Here is a 27,471-nt window from a genome sequence, read left to right on the forward strand (position 1 = left end):
ATTATCTTTCAAAACATAGGGATGTGGCATGGGGGAGGGGAGAGGTAGTAAAACACTAGATGTTTTAGACTTAATTGACAAATTTAGAAATACATTACCAGGAGTAACTGGCACCCACCCAAGGGTCTGAAGGAATTCAAGAATGAAATTTCGAAGCTCTTGGCCAAATTGTAACTTTGCAGTTACAAATAGTCATGTGCCACCAAAATGGTAGACTGCCAGAGTGACTTCTCTCCGTGATAAGAGCTGCAGAGACCTAAGAACCACAGACACATAGGTCTCTCTGCCAACAGCAGTATGGTGTTAGAAACTGTAGTGAAGTAGAGAAGCCTACTCTCTCATTTAGGATGAGTCTCTCATGATAATGGGAAGCGTCTGGTCCAGTGGAACAAGTAACAGTCGGAAACTGGGAGATTCTGATGCCTATACTGCCCCTATTGAGACTGTAATAACCCTGTGTCCCATTCTCATCTGAAAAATGAGAATAATATCTACCCTACCTACTTCATAAAATGTTCGGAGATTAAGAGGAGGTAACAGAGATTAATTACTATGCTTTAAGCAAAAAATAGCCTGAACAAATCTGTGGTATTTGTGTATTAAAGAAGGTGATGGTAGTAGTAGTAATTATTGTTAGTAGTACTAGAGGCCCGGTGCACAAAATTAGTGCATGGGGGGGAGGAGGAGTGTCCCTCAGCCCAGCCTGCACCCTCTCCAATCTGGGACCCCTCGAGGGATGTCCGACTGCCAGGGATCGGGCCTAAAAGGGCAGTCGAACATCCCTCTCACAATCCAGGACTGATGGATCCCAACTGCTTGCCTGCCTGCCTTCCTGATTGCCCCTAACTGCTTCTGCCTGCCAGCCTGATCACCCCCTAACCACTCCCCTGCTGGTCCGGTCTCCCCTAACTGCTCCCCTTCTGGCCTGATTGCCCCCAACAGCCCTCCCCTGCAGGCCTGGTCCCCCCCCCAACTGCTCTCCCCTGCAGGCCTGGGTCCCCCACAACTGTCCTTCCCTGCAGGCCCGGTTGCCCCCAACTTCCCTCCTCTGCCGGCCTGGTCACCCCTAATTGTTCTCCCCTGCAGGCTTGATCGCCCCCAACTGCCCTCCCGTGCAGGCCTGGTCCCTCCCAACTGCCCTCCCCTGTTGGCCATCTTGTGGCAGCCATCTTGTGTTCACATGGGGGCAGCCACCTTGTGTGTTGTAGCGACAGTCACTTTTCATATTACTATTTTATTAGGTAGGATTGTTGTTATTTTTGTTCTACTAAATGCCTGTAGGAAGAGGGTGAATCTGTATTGGTTGTTCTTCCATTAGAATCTTGCCAGCCTCTTACTTTGGTCTCTCTCTTCTCTCTTGATTTTCATTACTTTGAAATTATCACCTTCCACTCCAAGTGACCATTTTCATTTGCCTTTTTTACATCTGTGTGTCTGACCAGAGCCTCAGTCCGGAACTCATCAATTTTCTTCCCAACACTGTGCCTCCATTTGTGTTCTGTGTTTCTGCTGATAGAATGATAATCTCACCTACAACATACACTAAAAAGTGGCAAATTCTTGTCAATTCTCTATCACGAGGCTTTTGGAATCCATGCCTTCATGTTATTCCCCACAGCACTGACCTAATTCAGCTCCTGTTATCTCAATCATTCTCTAAATATTTATCGAGAGCCTTCTATGTGCAGGTATCATGAAAGAAGCTAAGGATGTGATGGTGAATAAGACATGAGTCTTGCTGGAAAGTGTCTCAGAGTCAAGTGCTGCTGGTGGAGGCTTTCTTTAAAAAGGAGATCACATTATGTGGCAAGTTTAAAGACAGAGGTAATGAGAGGCTATTGATAGAAGAGGGCACTGATAATGATAGAGACTGTATAAGAAATGAGGCATCTAATCCAGCATAAAGGGGTCAGAAGAGGCCTCTTGGGGGAGGAGATTCCTGAGTTTAATCCTCAAAATGGAAGCTATAGGGCTATTGGTGTGTAGAGGGCAGACTCTTAACTCTTTCCACTCCCCACACCCATCTCTGTCACTCATATCTCCTCTGGAGTTGCATCACAGCCCCAATCAATAAAGGGCTTTCTTTTCAAGGTGAAGCTTTCTGTGACATTTGATGGAAAACACTAGTCAGTAATCCAAAGGCCAGGCTCCACCACTGGTGACCTTGAGAGGGCCACTTGGCTTTTCTGCCTGAAACATCTCATCTATAGCAGAGCTACTGTGAGATCCATCCAAGATGATGCAGCTAAATAAAATATGCTGTAAATTGTCAAATGTTGCAGATGTGCAAGCTTCTCAAGGGTACAGATCTTGGCTATGTGACCTAGAGCAAATTAATTAATGTTTCCAAACCTCAATTTCTCAATCCATAAAATGGGCTAATAAGGATAATCATAGGGCCACTTATAGAATTAAATGTACAGAAGATGACTAATAATGTACTTGTAATTAAAAGGCAGTCATAAATATCAATGTTGGTGTAGTGGTGATAGTCCATGACAGATGATGATGTTCCTATTTTCTGATCTGACCCAAAAGAAACAAAGTACCAATTAACTCTAGAAATATCCAAAGGAAGATTCCTTGTTGCTTATAAAACATTTGAAGATTTTCTACTAAAAGAGTTTTAAAATTCTTCTATATTATGATATTATCCAATATCCATAAAACATCATTGTATGTAATGGCATATATAATTTGAATGTTTCAAAATCTAAGATATTATAAAAATTCTATTGTTATAAAAATATATTTGCAGTATTGGCACATTATACAGACACACTTTTATAACATCAGTTTAATTGTTTCAGGCCAAGTTTAACTTCTTTTGTCTGGTATATTTTTGTACAAGATTTAATTTGGGGCTAACCAGTCAATATAAGCAGAGCAGAAAAGGCACCACATAGTAATTTCATAATTTCAGCACATTGTGTCTGGCCATACATTTTTAATATAAAATTGGCTGGTTCTGTAATTTCTGATTGGAGATTTATGCATACTGTTGCCACATTCTTTAAACAGATGTGCAGTAAATTTGATGAAAACAACAAATCTCTTCCCCCTGAAACTAGGACACTTGCTTATTTAAATAATAAAGAAAACAACAGTCACTGTGAATGTTTTAGAAACACGAGATGTTCTACGAAGTAAAAGACCTCAAAATGTGAGGTCACGGTTTTATTCCCAATTCACCGCAGATCTTCAAAACTTCCAACTGATGCAGTGCTATGTTTCCCACGGTAGTCATTCACTCCTACCCATACTGTGTCATATTCATTAGCAACACAAAACATTACAAAGCAAGGGGAAGACTGGCCTTTCTAGTCAGAAACTGTAGTCCAAGTAGAAGGTTAAATAAATTGACTCTGTGTCTACAGTCTAGTCACTGCCATTCTTAGAGGCTGCACAGAAAACTGGAGTGAGAAGGCTTTGGAATTAGACATCCTGAGTTCCAGTCCCAGTTCTGGAACTTACTGTATTTTCCAGCGTATAAGACGACTTTTTAACCCAGGAAAATCTTCTATATGCCCAGTCGTCTTATATGCCGGAAAATACGGTACTATTTACGGAACTCCATTCTGCTTCTTTTTCCTTATCTATCAAATGGGTACAATAAGACCTACATTGCATGGAAGTTGTAAGAGTTTAATAAAAATTGGCCAGAATGCTTACAACAATACATGTATATTCTATTATTATAATCATTATCTTGCTAATGGGTATTGTTGGTCTAAATGAGTTCCAGGAGAAGGGGTGAAACAATCTTTATAAATCCACACCAGATACTAGAAAAACAACAATAGTTACTACAACAGCCCAGTGCCCATTTCCTCCTGATACTAGACCTTATAGGCAGAATAACAATTTATTAAAAGCCTCCCTGAATCCATCTTCTTCAAGAAGTTTTCTTGAAAGTTATGGTTATAAGTGGCCATTGCACACCATTTTGAACAACCTTCCTAATTCTAGAAAGCATAATTCTAAAACGCCTGAAGTAATGTGCACATTCTGTGTGATGTTTTTATTCAACGCTCCATCTATAATAATTCACATGTAACCCCAACCCTCATTTAAATGAGTTGTTTCTAACTCCTTTCCAACTGAGGCTTTTACTAAATTATTTTCAGCAGTATCCAAAGGGACTGATTTGAGTTCTTCGTCCTTTGGTGAAGATGCTAATGAACACCAATAGTTACATGCCAAAACACCAAAGGAAAATGAGGGGGCTTGGATATTTGCTGAGGATAAATAATTAAACTGTAATTTTGTACCCTACTTGGCCTTGGCAAACTTTACATTTGGAGTCAATCAAACCCTCCTTTATCTGACATCCTCCTCCAGCTACTACTCCAAATCTCTGCCCCCTTTAATGCAAAAACTTATCTAAAGAGTTGGCTGTATTCATCATTTTCACTTTTTCCCTCTTTCCCTCTTGAACCCACTTCAATCTGCTAGCCCCATAAACACTTCACCGTGCTTTTGTCCAGATCGCAAATGACTTCCACACTGACAAATTCAATGTCTTGAATTGTCTTTCTTTTCATTTAGAATTTCTTAGGCAATATCTAGACTATACAAAAAAATATAAATAATTCAGTATAACTTGTGTATCCACTACCAAGCTAAAAAAGCAACATATAGTTGACCCTTTAACAACACAGGTTTGAACTGTGCAGGTCCACTTCTTTGTGAATTTTTTTCAATAAATACAGTAAACGGACTTTCTCTTTATGATTTTCTTAACATTTTGTTTTCTCTTGTCTACTTTATTATAAGAATACAGTATATAATACACATAACAGAAAATATGTATTAATTGACTGGTTATGTTATTCATAAGGCTTCCAGTCAACAATAGCTATTATTAGTTAAAATTTTGGAAATCAAAAGTTATACATAGATATTCAACTGCTTGGGGGATGTCAGAGCTCCTAACCCCTGTGTTGTTCAAAGATCAAGTATACTGCCAAAATGGTTGATTGTCTCCTGTGTGTCCCTCCCAAATCGCTTCCTCTTCTCCCACTGTTAAAGCAATTGGTATCCTGAATTCAGTATGTTTCATTTCATTTCTTTATACTTCTACTATGTAGGTTCCTTTATGCAATATATGTTTGTTTTGCATGCTTTAAACTTTAAAAATGGTACTGAACCGCACATATTCTTATTCAACTTTTTCCCTTACTACCATGTCTGCAGAATTCATCCATGTGACTCTAGCTCATTCATTTCTTCAATCAATAGAATTCCAGTGTGCAAATATACTACAATGTATTTACCTATTCTCCTGTTGAGAGACATTTGGGAATGCTTTTTGCTAAAATAAACAGTGCTTTTATGAGCATTCTTATATGTATCTTGCATTGACTCCAACAGTCAATTCTCAATTTTCACCTTACTTGACCTCCTGGAGACATTTGATACAGGCAATCGATCACTCCCTCCTTAAAATGGACTTTTAACTTGACTTCAAAGATACCACATTCTTCCTGTTTTTTCCCCACATTACTGCCACTTCTCAGTCTCCTTTGCTGGCTCCTCCTCTTCCCAACCTCCAAATATTGAGGTACCCCAGGACTGAAGTTTTCTCTCTCCTTTCTTCCTCTCTATCTTCATTCCCTAAATAACCTCATCCATTCATATGACTTTAACTCCTATGTTTTGCTGATAATTCCAAAGTATATATCATTAACTCTGTCCTCTCCCTTGAACTTCAGACTTCTCTATACAACTTCCTATTCAATATATCTACTAGGATATCCAAACTTAATATCTAAAGTTGACTGATTTCCCAAAGCTTTTTCCTATGTTCTCTCTCTTTCATTGAGTCAAATCATTCAATTATCTCCTCCAGTAAAAAAATCACTTTTTATGCTACCACTTCAAACACTTCAAATCCATCAAAAATTCCTATGGGATCTACCTTCAAAATATTTTTTTTCATGGAACAGGCTTATTTAAAAATTTCTATGTGTTTATATGTCTTACTAGAGGCCCGGTGCATGAATTTGTGCACCACTGGGGTCCCAAGGCCTGGCCTGTGGGATCGGGCCAGACATCCCCTGAGGGGTCTCAGATTGCGTGAAGGTGCAGGCCAGGCCAAGGGATCCCACCTGTGCACAATCAGGGCCAGGGAGGACGCAGGAGGTTGGCCAGCTGGGGAGGGACTGCCAAAGGGGTCCAGGGCATTCCTGGCCCATCTCGTTTAGTCCCAATCGGCCCGACCCCAGCAGCAAGCTAACCTACCAGTCAAAACATCTGTTCCCTGGGGGTCAGTGCATGTCATAGTGAGCAGTTGAGTGGACTTAGCATATCATTAGCATATTAAACTTTGATTGGTTGAATGTCCAACTGGTCAACCGAACACTTAGCATATTAAGCTTTTATTATATAGGCTAGTATCAAACCTCCAACAACCCTTTGAAACTATCATCATCATCTAGAAAATGAATAGATAAATGCATGATCTAGTTTTGGGTAAAAATCATAAAGAAATATAAAGCAGATTAAGGGACTAGAAGATGACAGGGACCAGGGGAATAATGTGAGAGAAAAAATAGATCAGGGTAGGCCTCTATGAGGAGGTGTCATTTGAATACCGGCATCTGAATGGAAAAGAAGAGAGTAATGCAAACATCTGGGAGGATAGCATTCCTCTAAGTGCTCTGAGAGCAGAGAGAAGGGCCATGAAGCAGGAGCATGCCATTTACACTTAAAGAACAGCAAGGAAGCCCCAATGGCTGGGACACAGGGACAGAGTAGAAGAGAAATAGCCAGAGGTTCTTCACTCAGGGCTGGGTGGGAACATGATGAGGACCAAGTGACATGGCCTGATGGTTTATGTGTCAACGTGGATGGTATTTTTGGATGAAATTAACATCTAAATCAGTGAACTCTGAGTAAGCAGGCTGCCCCTTATAATGTAGGTGGGCCTCATCCAATCAGTTGAAAGCCTGAATAGAGCAGAAGGACCAGCCTCCCTGAACAGGAGATAATTCCCCAGCGGACTGCCCTCAGGCTTTATGGTACTCCTGGCTCTCCTGGTTCTCAAGGCTGCAGGCCTTGGGACTGGAACTATACCATCTGCTCTCTCCTGTCTCAAGGCTGCTGGCCATGCTGAAGACTCTGAACTGGCAATCTCCATAATCATGAGAGCCAATCCTTTCTACTAAATCTCCTTATCTATATATACACATATCCGACGGGTTCTGTTTCTCTGGGAAACCCAAACTAATACACATGGGAAGCCCTGAAGGTTCTGAGCAGAGAAGACACAATTTAATTCATTTTTCATAAGGATCAGTCTAGCTCCTATGCGGAAGGTATACTGTAGGGAGGCAAACATGGAGGCAAGTAGACCAGATCAAAGGGAGGTCAGTAAGCATGACTTGGGAGTGGTAGAGTTGGGTGTGGCGGGAAGTGGTCAAATTTTGGATACAGTATTTTGAAAGTAGTGCTGATAGGATTTGCTGATAGATTGTTATAATCATTGTAGAAATAAACTATGACAGAACATGGTAAGAGTCATAATTAAGGTATGCATAAGGCCACATAGGATCAAAGACTAAACCAGTTCCTCCAGGAAGGGAAGGGTTCCCGGCCTGAGGAGCACATACATTCAAGTGCCATTTGAGATGACCTCTGAAGAACAAGTCTCACATACTAGTACAAGGCCGGGGGAAAGGACATCCAACGCTAACAGAGAGACACACACAGAAGTAAGCAGGCAAGAACACACAGGGAGCGTCCAGGGAAGGCCCAAGAAGACCAGAGAGGTCTGAGCAGAGGACATGAGGGAGAAATATCTGTAAAGGAGTTTGAACAGGAGATTGGAAAGGTAGACAGGAGTGTTAGCAGGTGCTTTCTCCTATTCTAACCAGATGAGAGTAAATGAGAGGAGGGAATGAAGGGGCTACTAATGTACTTCTGGGGCCTCCCAGGCTAATGAGAGAACCTAAACAGGTATCCCAACCCCAGCTGAAAGTAGCCAGTGACCTGAACAGCTCATGGTCTCTAAGTCCTGGAATCATGACCTACACTTTCAGAATCAAATCCCACGAATGCCTCTAATGCCAAAGAAAAAGTTATTTTATTCTAAGCTGAGAAAAGCAGTTGGGCTATTTACTCCAGCAGCTTAAATTTGCCCTCACCACTTGTTAAACACATTTTTTACAATCTGGCAGTGATCTCTGCCTATTAAGCATCTCTGGCCACAGAGAGGTGATACTGATTTATTTCACTTTTATGGCTATACGTATTTACTCCTATTTGCACATTTGCTTCTTTTAATTCCCCTTCCCCCCATTTTTTTAATCCATGATGGTAGTAGATCCTGGGGCTGATGACTCATGGTTTGGAGACAACTGGAGGAAAGGGACCCTGCACTGTGGGGGGATATTTATCAAGGCTTCTTCTTAAAGAAGGACCAAGCAGGCAGTCTTTCCTGGCTTGAGTAGGAAAAGTTGAAAAGGTCTCAAAATCAGTGCAAAAAGAAGGGTCCAGAATTTCCAGCCAGTGAGCTCATTCCCTTAAACCCTACTATGTGCCAACCGCTGTGCTCAGAGCTAAAGATACAGGGATGGAGGCTGGCAGAGCCTTTGTCATAAAGAGTTTACTGTGGGAATCAGATGTGCCAATTAAACAAGCCATCATGACAAAAGATGGGCATTGCTTTAATGGATGTGTGAATGCGGTGCAAGCCAGTAGGAGCACCAAAGAAAGAGCACTCAGCTCATCTCAGGGAGGTCAGGATGAGTTCACTGGGAGGTGACTCGCAGCTGAGATGTGAGGGATGCAGCCACGAGGCAGCAAGGGGAAGGGTGCTCTGTGCAGAACAAGAGCAATAGAGCAAAGAAAGCTTCTAATACAGTCTAACAAGAAACCTCCAGCAGTCTCTCTGCTCAGTAAAACTTTAGCAAGGACGAAAGTTCAGCCGCTCATTTCACACCAGTTACTCTGAAAAGACATTAGGACACTGGTTTTGTTAAGAAATACATGGTGAGCACTTTGTATTTCCAGCTTAAATCAAAGTGTCTGCATAACTGTCTTTAATTCTGCAAGTGCTGGCTTTGTAGCCATCCCTCCCTACATGACGCTTTCACTGGGGTCAGAAATTACTTGAGTGGCACAAGCAGAGAGGGGCAGGTCTAGGGGAGCCACAGACAAAGGCCTAGTCAAGAGAGAAGGAAAGAAAGAGAGAATTTTTTAAAAACAGAACAGGGGAAAGGCAAAGAGGAAAGAAGATATGCCAAGAGAAGAGAGAATCCAGCTTCCTTTGAGAGCTGGGGAAAGGCCCCACCAAGTGCCTCACAGGTTACTACCCAGCCATAGGACCTAAAATCTACTCTAATGTGGCTCACTAAAAGTGGCCCTGGGGGGGTTTCACCTCATCAGATCCCCCTTCAAGGAGTCCTCAAGGATGAGGCACAGGTTGGGGCTGGGCTGAGGGGACCCTGCTCCTGCCCCACGGCTCCTCCACCCAGAGGTGCCAGGCTGCAGCCTAAGAGCTTCTCAGAGGCCCATAGAAGCATCTTAGGTCTGAAAACCAAAACAAAAGGAAGTGGCTCCAAATACAAAACAAAGTATAAAACTGAAATTATTTAGTGTTTAATTGAATGTCTACAAGATGTAATATGATGTCAACTTCATTAATTGTCTAATTTAGTATTCATCAAAAAAAGTCATTATATTGGAAAAGCATTTAAGTTTTCTCATCCCAGGAGAATTCTTGAATAATCATGTACTTTCCAAAAATCACTCATCACAAGTAATTTTAAAACCCAAATTAGGAAATAATTTTATATAGCAACAAAGAAAAATAGATAAATCTACTGTGGAGCATGGAGGCATTTCACATGGTATAGTATGCTGGGGATATTTGATAAGATCTAGGGTAAGGCCTCAAATATAAGAGTGTCCAGGGCCTATGAATTCTTAGAATAATCCTGGCTACCTTCCAGGGTCTTTTCTGGGGCTTCTTGACCAGCATCTTTCACCAAGACAACAAAAGCCATCTTGAAACACTTTTGAGTGATTCAGAACATTCTCTGGTAACAAATAGAATCACTTGGAGCTATGTTTGATGACAATGTCAGGGCAAACTCAGAGTCTTGCGATGTTTTCTGGGATTCCCAATAAGTAGCAAAGCCTTTCCAAGATGTCACTTTTTCTGAGGGTGGGATTTACTTGACAAGTAACTTGATGAATGTCTCTTGCAGTGCTTAACACATACTGTAGTTGGAGCTTAATAGATATTTAATAGACAAAGGCTCCTCCTATGGTCCCACAATATGTTGTAGACCTCCACCTCTGATGCATCATGTATCACATAACTGCAGGGCGGTTTTTGTTTTTCTTTTTGGATGACTGTTTCTCTAGTTAATTGTGAACTCCAACAGGATAGGAACTATATATCATTTTCCTTTCTATACCCAATATCTAACACGGTGCATACTAGGTGCTCAGGATGGATGGATGATAGATGGCAGAAGGATGCATGGGTGGATGGATGGAGGGATAATAAATCTAAAAGATTAAAGCAAGGTTTTCTCCTATCATGTCAGCTCATGCTAATTCTAGACTTAATCATTATTTTAGCTACCAGTTTTTGAATAGTGACTGTATGCTATTGCAAGCTCATTTAACCCTCATATACACATGAGGGTTAAATGAGTCAATACTGAAAATGCATTTCAGTATTGACTCATTTAACCCTCATGTGTATATGAAGAAGGTAATAGTAAAATAAAGAAACTGAGATTCAGAGACAACAAGTAAGGTGTCCAAGGTTATACACTTAGGAAGTGTGAAGACAGCATTTGAAATGATAATACTAACCTCTTCCTAAAAAATACACTTTCCTTTACTTTAGTCTACACTAGTGCCTTGCTCTTTGCTGAAGACTTGAGATCACAGGGATATAAAGTGGGTCAGAATTCCTGCCCAGAACTAACAGACACTGAACAGGCCCCAGGCCACCTTGTCCTGATGATCCTGACCATACCGTTCAGTTGGAGCAAATGCCCACTGACAATGCAGTGAGCGCAGAGTGGAGTGAAGAGCAAGGCAGAGGCAAGAGTCAGTGCTTGAGGCTCTGGCTCCTGGGCCCATGTGCTGTAATGGAGAGGGTATGGCGGAGGAGCCAGGAAGCTTGAGTTCTGTGACCCCAGTCAAGCCTCCTAGCTCCCCTGGATGGTTTCCACAGCCACCGGCGGCGGCAGTGCTAATATCCTTCCTCTCCTTCGAGATGCCGATCTCACCTCCCAGTTCTTGCATCGCAGGAGATGTACCACTTTCCAACCTGGTGATTATTTCACGCCTGGCAGGAGAGGATGAATGACCTCAGGAATTGCAGCTTTAACCAGTTTAACTGCCAAAAGGGCTGTTATTCTTCCCACCATGCGAGAGCCCAGCTAACTGCTTGCCTCGTTAACAGCGAGCAGGTTAGGTTCCCTCACAGGTTAATTATACATTGTGTGGAGAGCATTTCCTTTCACGGGCTCTGTATTTGTTCCCTTTTAATTTTGTCAAGTGCGGCTTCTTTCTTCAGTTAGGGGAAAGGGTGAGAGGGAGCCTGCAATCGGCTTGCTACTCCCCATTCATTACACGCACAACCTCCAAAGAGTGTTCACCCTTTTCCTCTGCTTCTTTCAGAACGAAATATTTCATCTTTCTTGTTGTAGAAGTCACCCCTTCCCTTATATCCATCTGTCCTGCCCTTCCAGGGACCTTTTCTATTTCTGCTGTGTCCTATCTGAGATTAGGTGAGCCACAAAGTGAATGAGGTAGCCAAGGTGAGGAGAGAGCAAAGATATACCAGATGGAATAATAATTCTCCCCCAATTGTGCTCAGTTCTTCCTTGATACTGACTAGTGTCTGGCTCACCTTTTTAGTTGCCCCTTCCCTTTAGAAAAGAATTCCAATAGCATAGCCCAGATAACTAGCAGATCCTTCTTAGCCAAAAACGTGCTAGTAATTTAAGACTCAAATGCAGCAGTTTAAAATTTTCTCTCCAGTGACACCAGGGACCTTGGCTACTTTGTTCTTTGACAATACATAATGTCACCTTTCAAAAAAAGAGGAAAAGAAGTTTCTCCCTTCAGTAGAAAACAACATTCTACTCTCAGGAGGCATCTGTGAATCTGGCACAGAATCCCTATACTTTGATCTGAAAGTGGCATTCAAGGCCATCTCATAGAACCTCCTCCATTAGGGCTAGCAGGCTCAAAAGGTTGCTGAGTTGTTCTAAGTCTCCCATTCTCCATTTGATCATTTAACAAATATTTCTATAAGCAGACACTGATAGGCATTGAGAATATAGGAATACATATAACCAATCTAATCACAGCAGCTAACTGTTTCTGAGAACTTGCCAGGCATTCTATTAATCATTTCATATGTTATCTCATGTCATTTTCTCAATAGCTCTAGAAGTACACTGTTATTTTCATGCTCATTTTTCATGTCAGGAAACGGAGGCTTAGAAAGTTTATGAGCTTGGTACTAGTTCCCATAGGCACTAGGTTATAGAGAAGGTGTGACATCAGATTGTCACTCCAATCACTCCCGCTCCTGCCCTTGCCTCCATAGGGCTGGGCCTGGTGATCTGAGAGCCCACTGAAGCCTTCCTTTAAATCTTGGCAGGAAAGTTTTCCCTGTGCTATGGGGTATCGGTTACTTCTTCCAGTTCTTATCCCTCTACCACATCTCAATCACTCAGTGGCTTTTTGACTTAAATGATTACACTCATGCAGAGGTTTTTAGGCTTCAGAAGTGATGCCAAGTATCAAGACTGTGCATTCAAAAACCTCACCTGAACCCGACTCACAATGTCATCCCCAAACCAGATGCCAGAACCCAGAGCTTCCACCAGGCTGCTTGAGGCACCTGGGGGAGAAGCAATGCTGTTATGTGCACTTGTAACCAGATGAGGAGGATAGCTAACATCCAGTGAGCATTCAATGAGAACTAGGCACCTGCCAAGTGCTTCACACCCATTACCTGATTTAAGACCCACAGCTACCCTCTGATGTAGGTACTATTACCTTTTTTAACAGAGAAGAATGAGACACAGAAACGTTATTAAGTTGCCCAAGATTGCACAGCCAGATAGGATTCAAACTTGTATAGCGAATTTCCAACAGAACAAAAGAGAAAAAGGAGAAGAACCTCACAGATACTGCAGAGGTCCACAGACACGGGCTTCTGACTCCCCTACACAGAACCAGCATATGGACTTCTCTCCTGAGCCCAGGCCAGCCACGTGCCTGGAATCCAGGAACAGAGCGAGGAGCCTCTGCCCTTCCCTAGCAGGACTGCCTGCCTATGCTCTGGCTGTTTATTACTGACTCCTCCTGATCTAATGGGAGTTGAAATTTCCATTAATTAAGAATATAAATAAATAAATGGGTAGGAAAGAAAGCGAGATGGTGGCGAGGTGCCCAGAAGGCTCTGCTGAAAGCAGCCAGTTGGCACTTCATTAGCATCTTTGCTCCCTCTGTAAACCTGCTAGCACAGCCTTTCTTTTGAGACACACTCAGGAAACTCCAGTTTAGGGGGAAAGCTTTGGTTTCAGCTTTCAGTGCCTCTGCACATTTTTGTTTGGCCTTTCAGAGTCTTTGAAGGGCCAGCTTTCCCAAGCACAGGGTACCTGCTCAACTCACTCCCTCTCCTGCCCACACGCAGTGCCTTCAAAAGGAAAGAGATCATTTCTGCAAGCAGTCCTCATCCCTCATGCCATCACAATGCAATGCTGTGTGAGTGACGCAGCTGGGCATCAACATTTTCTCGGTCATGTTTTCCCCTCAGCCAGGTCTTTATGATACTCAGGTCAATCTCTCCAACTCAGGTCAAAACAGCACTGCTAAGCATTTTACCAGCAGGCTGTGACAGACGAGCAGGAAGTGGTGGAAGGGAGAAATAAAAGAGTCACCCGTGGGAAGTCCGTTCCACCAGCAAGCACAGGTGGCTTACCTACTGCACTGAACCTTTGGTCCAATACAAAAGTGGTGACAGCAAGTCCTCTGACCTCCATGTGAAGCCATTTTGGGGAGAAGACATAATATAACAGTAGGCAGCATTTAATAAGGACAAAACCACATGCTGCAGACTTTGTACAACAGAGTTTAAAGCAAGAGACAAAGGGGGTGGGAGAGGGAAGCAGAAGTTCCAGGATGTCTATATAGTAGAGGTGTGGAGGGAGGAACCAAGCTTCTTGTTTCAAAGCTGTACTGCCAACTTTACTTCGCTGCACTTTAGATGAATTTCATGGAGATGAGGGTGCTGCCGATGCCTCCCAATAAGCTGGCCTTTGGTACTGCTGCTCTCATTGAGGGTAATACAATCCTGGAAGTTCAGACTTGTACTGGGCCAATAAAAAGTGGTGGACATTTTTTCTGCTTCCTCATAAAAATAGGGTTAGCAGCTAAGATAGGTGAGTAGAGAATTGTTTTAGAGGAGAGGCAAAGAATTCAGCCACAAATAAAAGAATGTAACTCAAAATAACGGGCAACCTACTGAATGGGAGAAGACATTTGCAAATCATACCTGATAAGGAGCTAATATCCAAAATATATAAAGAACTCATATAACTCAATAGTAAGTAAATAAATACCAAAAGCCAAAAAATAATCCAATTAAAAAAGGGGAGGAGGACCTGAATAGACATTTTTCCAAAGAAGACATACAGATGGCCATCAGGTACACACACAAAAAAGGTGTTCAACATCGCTAATAATTAGGGAAATGGAAATCAAAACCACAATGAGGTATCACCTCACACCTGTTAGAATGGCTATTCTCAAAAAGATAAGAAACAATCAATTGTTGGTGAGGATGGAAAGAAAAGGGAACCCTTGTGTACTGTTGGTGGGGATGTAAATTGGTACAGCCACTATGGAAAACAGTATAGAGGTTCCTCAAAAACGTAAAATAGATGTACTATATGATACAGCAATTCACATACACACACACACACACACACACACACACACACACTATTGAGCCATAAAAAAATAAAATCTTGCCATTTGTAACAATATGGATGGACCTCAAGGGCATTATGCTAAGTAAAATAAAGTCAGACAAAGAAAGATATGTGGAATCTAAAAACAAACAAACAAAAACAAAGAAACCAAGCTCATAGATACAGAGAGCAGAGCAGTTATGAAATAAATAAGTCATGTATAGCATGGCAACTGTAGTTAATAATTCAATCATAATTTAAAGTTGCTAAGAGAGTGAATCTTAAAAGTTTTCATCACAAGAAAAAAATGTGTAAGTATTGTATGGTGACAAATGTTAAGAAGACTAACTGTGGTGATCAGTTCATAATACATATAAATATTGAATCATTATGCTGTACACCTGAAACTAAAAAATGTTATATGTCAACTATACCTAAATTTTAAAAAAGAATTTGATATGGGGAAGTTGTCAAAATGTCAAAAGGTTTGAACATTTGACCAAATAGGATCACAGATCATTATGAAACAATAATTGTCTACTTAACCAAAGTGACAATAAAAGATTTTAAAGGCAAATATAGGTTGCACAGTTGTGAACAAAACTTAGCTCTTTTAATACAGAGAAGACTAGGTTTTCCTAAGTAATCAAAGACCTGATAAAGACAATGTGAAAGCACAGTAAATATTTTAGTAATACACAAAACCTTTGCTTTTCAGGTGGATAACCCAAAAGATTAAAAAAAAAAATCTTTCACAATCTCTTATCAAGAGCAGACCAATAGTCCAAGAAAACTTTGTCCTTTTAACAGAGAGAAAGCCAAATTCCAATTTTGCACTGTGTACTTTTGATATTAAAGTTTTAAAAAACAGAATTATATCTATTCTAATCTTAGCCAACTTTTGTACATAATATTCCTATCCAAGATTCCTTCTCTTTTAGTTTAGGACAAAATCACTCTCTTTTTCTCTTAATAAAAACACATCTGCATATCTCATAGCTCTTCTTACCAAAAACACATCCTACTTTCCTTGCATAGAGATGCTACCCTTATTATTTCTAGTAGTTTAGTTACATATATTAATTAGAATTCTTAACCCTGAGAATTCTTAATACTTAGAGAAAACTAAGAAACTAAGCAATTGTGAAATGTCAATTTTATGGATTGGCAAATTTATAAATACATTTCATAATTTCTAGAGATATAGTCTTCCTCATAGTTAATTTTTCAGTGTGACACAAAACATGTTTATTAATAGAATCAAATAACCAAATAGCCAAAAATGTAAAAACTATGTTCAGTAATTAATATTTCAGTATTTTATCTTATTTTGAAATAATCTTAAATGAATATCCAGTATAAGTTATCTCAGTATAACTTTAAAATTTCAAGTTCCTAATAGATTTTAGAAACTATTTTTAAACAGACATACCATAAAGCATAATTATATTTAAAAGTTCATTTATAAATATTTATCTTACATCAATTTACTTGTTTTTAACAATTATGCTCACATTACTCATGAAAATTCATGAGACATTAAGCAATCATCATCTTGCCCTGGCCAGTGTGGCTCAGTTGGTTGGAGCATGGTTCCATGCACCGAAAGGTCTCAGGTTTGATTCCTAATCAGGGCACATATCTATGTTTTGGGTTTAGGTCCCCAGTTGGGGTGTGTACAATGTTTATCTCTCCCTTCCTCTTTCTCAAAAAAATAAAATAATTTTAAGTTCTCTTTCTTGCTGAAAAATTCTGTAACAGAGATAAAATGAGCTTATTTGGCTTTTAATAAACTTAGGTAGAATAAAAGTATTATATTTAATTCTGATAACTATAATGACATGTCTGTTTTCATTAAACCAACAAACTTAAACTTGTTTTTTTATGTACTGAAGATTATCCTACATCATGTGAACTTGAAAACCATTTGGGTTACTTTCTATATTTCTTAGTGTATACTTGATTTATAGAAATACTTGAAATTATTTAAGCTAATTAAATAGAGTGTTTTACAAATTAATTTTGGAAGGATGTGACAAAACCTTCGAGGACACTCTTTTTCTCAATGTCCCTGTTGCTTGCAAATGAGAGACCGATTTCTGGGCCAGTGTTTTATCATGGAGCCCTAGAATCTATTACTCCTTTCACTAAAGTATTTTTTATACTGGAAGATACCCTGATGGTTTTTAATAGTCTGTTCCCACTTAAATTGACGGTCAAAACAGTCTGAATTTCTTGTCTTAATTTATTTTCCCAAGTACCCCGCAGTTTACTAGTATTTTGTGGACTTACCTTGTGAGTCCCATAACTGGCTGCCACCCATTTGGACTCCCAATATAACTAGCCTGGAACCTCTCTGGAAATTTTAATAAGCCCCAAAACCCTTCCAGGGCCCCAGAACCTTTCCTGGAAGAATATGTATCTTCCCCCACCCCCCACCCCCAATAAAGTGTGTTTGGATTGGAGAGCTGCATGCAAGGGAGCAGAGCTCAGATTCGAGTGTGACTTACTCAGGGCCCTCGGTTAGGATGAGAGGATAAGTGAATTCCAAGGGTTCAGGGGTGCCTCGCCTGTCCGTCTTGTCGTCTCACAAGCCATAAGCAGTCAGCTTCAGATCCCATTCCTCGCTGACAAAAACCTGTTAAAAAATAAAGAAAAAAAATGTTTTGGTGATAGAAACAAACTTTAACACTTCAGGAAGTGAACAGCCTCCTTTCAAATAACTGCAAAATGGAGTGGGAGGCAAGAAGCTTCTATAGGCTAAACTTGAGCCGCTAAAGAATAAAGAACAAGGAAAAGAAGACAGAAAATATCTCACTGGTGGGGGCCACGTTCTCAACCTGGTTTGGAGAAGGCCCAGAGTCCGTTTGGCTTTGGAGCACTGGCTGGCTGGATCTACTTCGGTTCTGGTCAGAGCATTTACAGTGACAAGAAAGTTCAGTAAGTTTCGGTTTGCTGCCCTGGCACCCCTGTCTTAGGCCTAGAAACTTATCCCAATGGCCCCCAGCCCTATTCTTAGACCTGCCTCCCATGCTTTGCTTAACTTCCCTATTTCTTTACTAAAAAAAGTTCAGGATAAGGCAGTAGGCTGACACTCCACAGCGTCCGGGTAGAATAGATCCAGGGAGGCCCCTTCTTTCCAGCCTCGGACCACCCTCTAACCTCCTTTCCAGTCACGACCTTCAAAACCATCTTCTCAGCCACCCTCGGCCTCCGGGTGTTTTGAGCTTAGCTCCTGATTGAGCTCCAGGGTTCACCAGAATGATTCCGCGTGGGTGGAGGCCACGCACAACCTGCACCTGTGGGCCTCCTACACTTCTCTCTCCAGGCTTCTACTTCGCTGTGACCCCGTGGCCTTGAGGGCGTGGGCAACTTCAGCGAGTTTGCTGTGGAGAAGCGCCAGGGAGCCCCGTCTGTCTTGAAGATGCAAAACCAGCGCAGGCGACCTGAGCCAGAAAAGCCGTGGACGCTGGAAGCCTCCCGGCTCTGGACGCACCCCAACCCGGAAGCAGACCCTCCTGCAGCTGCGCAGGTGGTTGCGGGGCAGACTCCATGACGTCCCCCATGTGCAGGTGAAACTCATCAACTGACCTCCGCAGGCACAACTAGGGGCTCCTGCGTCCAGAGGACTTTGAGGAGCCTTCTGCACATCCTGGTGTCAGGGCTTCTGCCCGCCGCCGCAGACCACCCCCCCCCCCCCCCGCCCCCGGGCCTCGTGCCCCCCAGCCTCTTCCTGCAGCCACTGGGAAGATTTTTAAGGGCAACTTTTTTATTTGTATGTATGTATGTATTTATTTATTTAGGTTAATCCTCACTCAAGGATATTTTTCCACTGGTTTTTAGAAAGAGAGGAAGGGAGAGGGAGAGACAGAAAGAAACACTGATTTGAGATAAACGCATCAATTGGTTGCTTCCTGAACACACCTCGACCAGGGCTGGGAACCTGCAACCAAGGTTCCTGCCTTGACCAGAATCAAACCATCAAACCGGGGACCCTTCAGTCTGAGGGCCAACACTCTATCCACTGAGCCAAACTGGCTAGGGTGCCACTGGGCGCCTTTTAACACCCTGGAGCCCTCTCCATGCTGTGAACCAAATGGAAACAACAGAGCTGGGGGGGAGGGGGGAGGGTAAAGATAAGATTTCCTGCAGTCAGCCTGCTTCACAGACTAGCTTCATTGAAAGAGTCCCACAGAAAGCCCTGGCACCATATGCCAAGGTTGTGGGTTCCATGGTAGGTCAGGGCACATACAAGAAGCAACCAATAAATGCATAAGTAAGTGAAACAACAAGTTGATGTTTCTCTCTCTCTCAAATCAATAAATCTTTTAGAAAAAGAGTGACCCAGTATGGTTATCTACACTAATAAAAGAGAAACATGCAAACTGACCGTACCTCCACTATGCCCACAAGCCACGCCCACCAGCCCACCAGCTCCTGAGCGAGTATGCAAATTAACCCAACCAAGATGGCTGCGGCGACGGAGCGAGCAGGAGGCTTGGGTTTCCCCGGTAATGGAGGAAGACAAGCTTCCCGCAGCCCTGGCCTGCCCTGGCCTCTGCTCAAGGCTATAAAGTTTCAATTAGAGGAGATAAATAAATCCCAACAAAAATGGCAGCAGCCACGGAGCTGGAGAGAGCAGGAGGCTTGAGTTGCTCCTGGAGATGGAGGAAGCCAAGCTTCCTGCAGCCCTGGCCTGCCCTGGCCTCTGCTCAAGGCTACAAAGTTTCAATTATAAAAGATAAATAAATCCCAGATACCAGGGCCTCCGCTTGGGTCCCAGTTGGGAGCCAGCAGTCCTGGATGTGGCCGGCCTGCAAACCACCACAGGCCCCTTGCCCGGCCACTCCACGCCCCAAAGGAACCCCTACCCTGATCCAGGACCCCCTTGAGGGCAAACCAGCCGGCCCCTACCCATGCACCAGGCCTCTATCCTATCTAATAAAACAGTAATATGCAAATTGACCATTACTCCAACACACAAGATGGCTGCCCCATATGATCAAAGATGGCTGCCCCCATGTGGTCACAAGATGGCTGCCACAAGATGGCCAGCAGGGGAGGGCAGTTGGGGGGGACAAGGCCAGCAGGATAGGGCAGTTGGGGGCAATCAAGCCTGCAGGGGAGGGAAGTTAGGGATGACCAGGACAGCAGAGGAGGGAAGTTGGGGGCGACTGGGCCTGCAGGGAAGGGCAATTGGGGGGGGACCCAGGCCTGCAGGGGAGGGCAGTTAGGGGTGACCAGGCCTTCAGGGGAGGGCAGTTAGGGATGACCAGGCTGGCAGGAGAGGGCAGTTAGGGGCAATCAGGCTGGCAGGGGAGCAATTAGGCATCAATCAGGCTGGCAGGGGAGTGGTTAGGGGGTGATCAGGCCAGCAGGCAGAAGCAGTTAGGGGCAATCAGGAAGGCAGTCAGGAGAGCAGTTGGGAGCCAGCAGTCCTGGATTGTGAGAGGGATGTCCGACTGCCCATTTAGGCCCGATCCTACCAGGATCGGGCCTAAATGGGCAGTCGGACCGGGCCTAAATGGGCAGTCGGACATCCCTCAAGGGTTCCCAGATTGAAGAGGGTGCAGGCTGGGCTGAGGGACACACACACGTGCACTGGGCATCTAGTTATAAATAACCCTATTTATAATTGCCCTATTTTGGATCCTTTGAGGTTACGATTAAACTTTGGAGTCATTAATTTAATAGTCTGGGCGCTGTTGGGTGAGAATAAGGACAGGGACACATTTTGGATATTAGAAAAGGCATTTCTAGCTTTCTTTGAAATTAAAGAGTAAATCATGTCCTGTTCCATTCCTTCTCCTTCTCAGTCCCTGCCTAACCTCCTCAGAGTTTCCAGAGAAGAAGCCCACCAGCTTGACTGTTTAAATGAGAAAGGAGTTGCTATTCTTAGCCAGGGAGAGTCACTTGTGTTGCTCTAACTACCTGACTTTCTGTCCTTTCCGCTGACTTAGCTGCTCTGTAGAGTGGTCCTAATATTCAGCCAGGTTGAGGACAAGTGCTCTAATGTGTGAAATAAATTCACTGTCCACTCCCCTAGCCTCCACAAACAATGGGCTTCTCTCTCTGCTGGGATGCCAGTCCAGTTCTACTTGTGATTTGCCTAGCTTTGGATGGATTGATTTTATATATTAGGTTTGGGGATGTTTTTTAACGAATTAGAGAATTCAGATCTTTGTCTTTCAGCAAGATGTCCAGATATTACATGAACCAACTCATCCCTTAGGGTTAGAGTTGAATTAAGATTACAAAACACCCACTGGAAATAACACCAGACAGGTATACTGCAGTGTGTGCACACTTAAAAGAGGAATAAAGTGAAAGGGGACAAAAGTATTTAAATAAGAACTTAACACTCTCTCCCTACTCAATGACTATGAAAACGTCCCCTTACTGGGTGCTCATGGGAGTCTACCCTTTCTACCCAACCCCTCTGTGAACTTTTCAATACAAAGAGAATGAAAAAGGAGACTTGAAAAAGAAAACTGGGGAAGGCTAAGGTAGAGGACAGTATAGGAAGGGATGGAAAAGCCTCCTGTACGGGACAGTATTGAGAAGTCCCCCAAGTAGAGTTTAACATTGGGAGAGAAAAAAACTCATAGAGTGACAAAGTAGAATAAGCTGCCTGCCCCAACCCCTAGCACTCTGACTACAAGTCTTCAGAATGTCCGTAGGTCACTCCCACCTCTGAACACACAAAACCTGACACAGCTTGGAAAGTCATTTTCCTCACAGATGTGAAATGGGGCTACATCACCTTTGCCACAGGGCTTCTTTGCCAACTCAGTGTCCCTCTATTGCTTCTTCCTTGCATAAATCTTGAAGGTAGGGAAAAGCAAAAAGTAGCTAGCCTGCCGATAGAGTCACACAAATGAAGGTTGAAGTTGGGATTCAGACAGTGTTTTTGGCATTAGTCATCAATCCCTTTGATTTTCTCTTTTTAAAAAGTCACTCAACACTTGTTAGGTATCATGCATTTACACACACATTATCTCATTCCATCCTCGTCACAGCCCTACAAAGTAGGATTACTATTCACATTTTACAGATAAGGAAACTAAAGCTTAAAGAAGAGGCATGACTAATTCAAGGAAGTAGAGCCAAGATCAAACCCAGATCTTACTTTACTCAGAATAGTGCTCTTTCCACTGCACCCCAGCTGCCTTTGGATTTAAGCTTCAGTTTGGTCCAATATAGCTATAATATTGTTGTTTTTTCTATTTTACACTTGGAATATTAAAGAGCCACTCACATTAGGGGAGTTACTAAAACCTATAATGGATTTAGGAGACAAATGCATCAGAGGACATTTCTTTATAACTTTCTGGTCTTTTTCCTAATTTTTACTCACTCTTTTGGTGCACTCACAATATCCCATTATTGTCCCCTGTGCGTTATTCAGGAAAATTCCCTAACAACCTTCCCATCCTGATGGATTTATTCAAGGCCATCTGTAAATGTAAGGATAAGAATTATAGCCGTCATTTATTTTTAGTGAGTGCCTCTCATGTCAAAAAACTAAACACTTCATAGGCATTATCTCATTTAATCCCTATAATAAATTCCTGAGACCAGTTCAGTTAGTATTTCTATTTTACACATGAGGAAACTCAGGCATAGAATTAATATAACTTAACCAAGATCTCATGGCCATTTAATGATTAACCAGAGATTCAGACCTTAGTCAAACTCCAGAGCTTACATGCCTAAACTAACCTAGATGAGTCAAGAGAACCTTGAAATTCTCAGGCTAGACCATTTAGAAGTGACATAGAGCCCACACTAGAGTTCCACAAAGAAGAATGAACATGAGCTAAAAGTATTAAGAACTAATCCGAATCCTAAAATTTATATGGAACCACAAAAGACCTTGAATAGTAAAAGCAATCTTGCAAAAGAATAAAGCTGGAAATATCACACTTCCTGATTTTAAACTATATTACAACGCATAGTAATCAAAACAGTATAGTATTGGTGCTCTGGCTGGTATAGCTCAGTGGCTGGAATGTCGGCCTGTGCAACAAAATGTCTGGGGTTCGATTCCCAGTCAAGGGCACGTACTTGGGTTGCAGGTTTGATCCCTGGCCCTAATACAACCTGTGCAGGAGGCAACCAATCAATATGTCTCTGTCATATCCATGTTTCTCTCTCTCTCTCTCTCTCTCTCTCTCTCTCTCTCTCTGTCTCTCTGTGTCTCTCTCTTTCTCCCTTCCCTCACTCCCCCCCCTCCCTTCCTCCTTCCACTCTCTCGAAAAAAAGAAAAAAAAGGTCAATGGAAAAAATACCCTTGATTGAGGATTAACAGAAAATTAGTATGGCATTGGCATAAACACAGACACATAGATCAATGGAACAAAAAAAATAACTCTGAAGTACACCCACACACATATTGTAAATTACCTTATAACAAAGTAGGCAACAATATACAATAGGAAAAGCAGTCTCTTCAATAAATCGTGTTGGGAAAACTGGACAGTTTCATGCAAAAGAATGAAACTGGATTCCTGTCTTACACCATACACAAAAATCAACTCAAAATGGATTAAAAACTTTAACATAAGACCTGAAACCATAAGACGCATAGCAGAAAATACAGGCCCTAAGCTCCTTGACATCAGTCTTGGCAATGATTTTTTTATTAGAGTTGACATCAAAAGCAAAGGCAACAAAAGCAAAAATAAACAGTAGGACATCAAACTAAAAATTTCTACACAGCAAATGAAATCATCAGCAAAATGGAAAGGCAACCTACCAAATGAGAGAAAATATTTGCAAATCATGTATCTGATAAGGGGTTAATATTCAAAGTATATATTTTTAAAAACTCATAAACTCAATAGCACAAAAAAGAAAAATTTTATTCAAAATGGGGGGAAAGATTTGAATAGACATTTTTCCAAAGAAGACATACATATGGCCACCAACTACATAAAAAGCTGCTCAACATCACTAATCATCAGGAAAATGTAAATCAAAACCACAATGAGATATGACCTTATCCCTGTTAGAATGGCTAGTATCAAAAAGACAAGAAATAGCAAGTGGTGGTGAGGATGTGGATAAAAGGAAACACATGTACTGTTCATGGAATTATAAACTGGTGCAGCCACTATGAAAAACAGTACAGTGGTTCCTCAAAAATTAAAAATAGAACTACTATATGATCCAACAGTTCTGCTTCTGGGTATATATCCAACAGAAACAAGCACATTAACTTGAAAATATATATGTGCCCCATGTTCAATACAACATTATTTAAAATATCTAAGATATATAAACTACTTAAATGTCTATCAATGAATGAATGGATAAAGAAAACATATATAATGGAGTATTACTTGGCCATTAAAAAGAATGAAATCCTGCCATTTGCAACAACATGGATAAACTTTGAGGATATTATGCTAAGTAAATTTAGGTAGACAGATAAAACACACAAATACCATAAGACCTCACCCATATGTGGAATCTAAATAAAAGAGTTCATTAATATAGAGAATGGGTTTGCAGTTACCAAAGGCAGGGTTTGAGGTGGGGTTGGTGAAATGGGTGAAGGTGGTCACAAAAGGTACAAACTCCCAGTTATCTATAATAATAAAAGAATAATATGCTAATTAGATTGGACATCCTCTTGGACGACCTTTGGCAAGAAGCCGAGGCTGCCAGGGAAGCTCGGGTCCCGGGTGCCCCTGTGGCCAGAGGGAAGTCCGGGTCCTGGGTGCCAGAGAGAAGCTGTTGCTGGCAACCGGGGGAAGGAAGGCCTACGCTTGCATGAATTTCATGCATTGGGCCTCTAGTAAAATAAATAACCCCTGGGAACATAATGTACAGCATGGCCATTATCTACACTAATAAAAGAGAAAGATGCAAATTGACCATACCTTCACAATGCCCACCAGCCAATCAGATATGAGTATGCAAATTAACCCAACAAAGATGGCAGGTTAATTTGCATACAAGGCATGGAGCGGCTGGAGGCGGGACGCTTGCGAGCCGCTCCGAGCCTCTGGGAAGCATGGGAAGGTGGAAAGGCGGCTCCAAGGCAGTGCCGGCAGCCAGAGGAAGGAAGGCCCATTCTTGCATGAATCTTCATGCATCCGGCTTCTAGTAGTTAATAATACTGTATTGTGTAAGAAAATTGCTAGGAAACTAAAGGTTTTGATCACAAGAAAAATGTATAATTATTGGTAAATGTTAACTAGGGTTATTGTGATGACACAAGATCTAATTTGAAAATAGATCTGGTTCTTAGTTTTGATGAAAGAAGAATATATTGGAAGCTCTTCTGAAAAATTAACTTGGGAAAAGAGGAAACAGAGAAAAACCGTTAAAGGAAAACCAATCATTCCTGGGCAAAAGTGCACAGGGAATTTACACTTTGTAAAAAAAAAACTGCTCCACACACTTACTAATAAAAGATATAATATAAAAATGAAAAGTTAAAAAAAAGGCAGAGGCAAGATCAATAACAGGATTAAGGTTTCTGTTAAGCAGAAATAGAATAAAAATACAAAATTGTGAGTTGAGCTGAAGCTACAGCCTGCTGGCTTCTGGATATGGATATAAAGAATTGTGAACAGGAAGTTAGCCCTCCCAACAGAGGAATACAAGAGTGCTCAATGCTTCAGGCCCAGAGTGTGGTGGGAGGCTTCCCATGGCCAGAGCCTTTAGCAAGCTGTAAGAATACAGTGGCGAGAAGACCCAGACACAACCCTTCCATGAGAAATTGAATTTGGTAACTCCTGACATAGTGAATGGATCTATGCTAACTTCAAGAGACCCAATGGTTTTAACCTGGGGTACTAAAGAAAGGTAAAATAAAGGATAAAACCATTGGACAAGGAAGATGAGTAAAGGGGGACAGAAAAGAGAGAGAGACAGACAGACATGAATAATCCATATTTAGTCAGAAAACTAAAATTTCTAAACATATGAAGAAATCTAATGCTAAGAAAAAGTCAACAGAATCACTCATTGGAACATAAATTCATCCCAGATTAAATTAATTTTATGAAACAATCTGACAAAGAATTTAAAGGAGCTAAGTTTAGACAACTCAAAAAGACTGACTGATAAAGTCATAACTTCCATTTTTAAAGAGCAAGTAATTATGAAACTACAAAAACAGAAGCAGAGCTAGAACTCAGCTCAATGTACAGGAAAGGCCACCACATTAACCCTGAGTGCAATACAGGTTCCACTGGGCAACTGATGAGCAGAAGACGAATGCATCGCTTTACTCCACCTAATGAACATTTCAATCTTCTAATAAACACCCTAATAAAGAAAAATTGAGACTTAACTCACTTTTATTATCCCAAATGACATGTCGCAAGGTCTTAATTGGGCTGAAAACAGCTTCCAATAATAATACCCTCCTTAATTGATTCATTAAAGGGGCCCCTACTGAGACAGAAGTGCTAGTTTCAAGAAAAGGAATGAAATAGAGCCCTGATTCCCCACTGTGTGGCTATGATCCCTCTGCTATCAGCTCCCCGGGCCACTGAAGAGGATGTAAAGACTATCCAATGCCTGGAATTGTTCTTCTAGTCCCAAAGTGGGCAAAGAACTGAAACACAATCTTTACACACCCACACTCCCTTAGTGGGGTAACAAGAGAAAGATGGAATCTCCAGGAATTCTTTTTTAGTATGACATAAATCTGCAAATAGCCAAAACCGGTTTGGCTCAGTGGATAGAGCGTCGGCCTGCGGACTGAAAGGTCCCTGGTTCGATTCCGGTCAAGGGCATGTACCTTGGTTGCAGGCACATCTCCAGTAGGGGGTGTGCAGGAGGTAGCTGATCGATGTTTCTCTCTCATCAATGTTTCTAACTCTCTCTTCCTCTCTGTAAAAAATCAATAAAATATATTTTTAAAAATCTGCAAATAAACAACCAGGCGAGGGGATGCATTGATAGCAAGAGATTAAAGCTTTTTACAACACTGAACAAAAATTACCGCATCCCAGCATGGTTGGGCAGGGAGAGAAGGGGCTGGTGTAGCGGTGGAAAAACTTACGAGGAGCAAATGAAAGTCATCAGTTTGTAGGGAAGGATGGTTGTGAGCATATTATACAGATAATATAGTGTAGTGATGAAAAGCATGGGATTTGAAGTCAGGTAGACCTGGAAGTCTGTCCTACTCTTCCACTTACCAGCTCTGTCAGCCATCTAAATCCCAGTTCCCTCAGCTATGAAACAGAAATGAAAAACTAAATCTACCACCGAAGCCAGAGTAAGTCAGGTCTTATCATTCTTTTGCTCAAACCTTTGGATGGCTCCTAGGCACTCTGCCCCCTCCATTGCCTCTGTGAGGTCATTTCCTAATTCTGATTCCCCAATTCACTCCATGCCACCTCCCTTCCCCTGCTGTTCCTGCAATAACTGGAAAGCTCTCACCTCTAGCCTTTGCTGTTGCCTTCTCCTCCCATTCTCTTCAGCTCACACCTTCACCTCTGTCATGTTTTTGATCCAACATCACCTCCTCTATGATCACCTTGCTTAA

At 41.9% G+C, this 27,471-nt stretch overlaps 1 long non-coding RNA gene across 1 annotated transcript in view; it reads right to left on the bottom strand.

Moving 5' to 3' along the window:
- The window catches only part of LOC129147983 (uncharacterized), a 238,097-nt gene that overhangs the window by 177,695 nt on the left and 32,931 nt on the right, over positions 1-27,471 (bottom strand). The window contains exon 2 of the long non-coding RNA XR_008555195.1: positions 17,471-17,598. This is a non-coding gene — a long non-coding RNA (uncharacterized LOC129147983). The remainder of the gene's footprint in view (positions 1-17,470; positions 17,599-27,471) is intronic.

Source organism: Eptesicus fuscus, chromosome 22 (assembly GCF_027574615.1).
Source record: "Eptesicus fuscus isolate TK198812 chromosome 22, DD_ASM_mEF_20220401, whole genome shotgun sequence".
Classification (NCBI taxonomy): domain Eukaryota; kingdom Metazoa; phylum Chordata; class Mammalia; order Chiroptera; family Vespertilionidae; genus Eptesicus; species Eptesicus fuscus.